This window comes from Arachis stenosperma, chromosome 7 (genome assembly GCF_014773155.1).
Source record: "Arachis stenosperma cultivar V10309 chromosome 7, arast.V10309.gnm1.PFL2, whole genome shotgun sequence".
Classification (NCBI taxonomy): Eukaryota; Viridiplantae; Streptophyta; class Magnoliopsida; order Fabales; family Fabaceae; genus Arachis; species Arachis stenosperma.
In genome coordinates, this window is record NC_080383.1 from 67238740 (window position 1) to 67240047 (window position 1308).

General features: G+C 41.5%; 1 non-coding gene across 1 annotated transcript; it reads right to left on the minus strand.

Moving 5' to 3' along the window:
• Positions 1-341: 341 nt before the first annotated feature.
• On the minus strand, positions 342-449 carry LOC130942843 (small nucleolar RNA R71). Its single transcript, XR_009071391.1, has one exon. It is a non-coding gene; the product is annotated as a small nucleolar RNA R71 (small nucleolar RNA).
• Positions 450-1308: the final 859 nt, after the last annotated feature.

A 1308-nucleotide genomic window follows, 5' to 3' on the forward strand; every position in this document is an offset into this window, starting at 1 on the left:
CTACTCCTGATTTCTATGGGAGAAGCATCTCTATCCCTGCCATTGGAGCAAACAACTTTGAGCTTAAGCCTCAATTAGTTTCTCTAATGCAACAGAATTGCAAGTTCCATGGACTTCCAATGGAAGATCCTCATCAGTTCTTAGCTGAATTCTTGCAAATCTGTGACACAGTCAAGACTAATGGGGTAGACTCTGAGGTCTATAGACTGATGCTATTCCCTTTTGCTGTAAGAGACAGAGCTAGAATATGGTTGGACTCTCAACCTAAAGAAAGCCTGGACTCTTGGGAAAAGCTAGTCAATGCCTTCTTGGCAAAGTTCTTTCCACCTCAAAGATGGAGTAAGCTTAGAGTGGAAGTCCAAACCTTCAGACAGAAGGATGGAGAATCCCTCTATGAAGCTTGGGAAAGATACAAACAATTAATCAGAAAATGTCCTTCTGACATGCTTTCTGAATGGAGCATCATAGGTATTTTCTATGATGGTCTCTCTGAACTATCCAAGATGTCTTTGGATAGCTCTGCTGGAGGATCTCTTCATTTGAAGAAGACGCCTACAGAAGCTCAAGAGCTAATTGAAATGGTTGCAAATAACCAATTCATGTACACTTCTGAAAAAAATCCTGTGAACAATGGGACTAATCAGAAGAAAGGAGTTCTTGAGATTGATACTCTGAATGCCATATTGGCTCAGAATAAAATATTGACTCAACAAGTCAATTTGATTTCTCAAAGTCTGTCTGGAATGCAAAATGCACCAAGCAGTACTAAGGATGCTTCATCTGAAGAAGAAGCTTAAGATCCTGAGAACCCTTCAATGGAAGAGGTGAATTACCTAGGAGAACCCTATGGAAACACCTATAATTCTTCATGGAGAAATCATCCAAATTTCTTATGGAAGGATCAACAGAGACCTCAACAAGGTTTCAACAACAATAATGGTGGAAGAAACAGGTTTAGCAATAGCAAGCCTTTTCCATCATCTTCTCAGCAACAGACAGAGAATTCTAAGCAGAACCCCTCTGACTTAGCAACCATGGTCTCTGATCTAATTAAAACCACTCAAAGTTTCATGACTGAAACAAGGTCCTCCATTAGGAATTTGGAGGCACAAGTGGGACAGCTGAGCAAGAAAATTACTGAACTCCCTCCTAGTACTCTTCCAAGCAATACAGAAGAAAATCTAAAGGGAGAGTGCAAGGCCATCAATATGGCCGAATTTTGGGAGGAAGAAGAGGCAGTGAACGCCACTGAGGAAGGCCTCACTGGGCGTCCACTGGCTTCCAATGAGTTCCCCAATGAGGAACCAT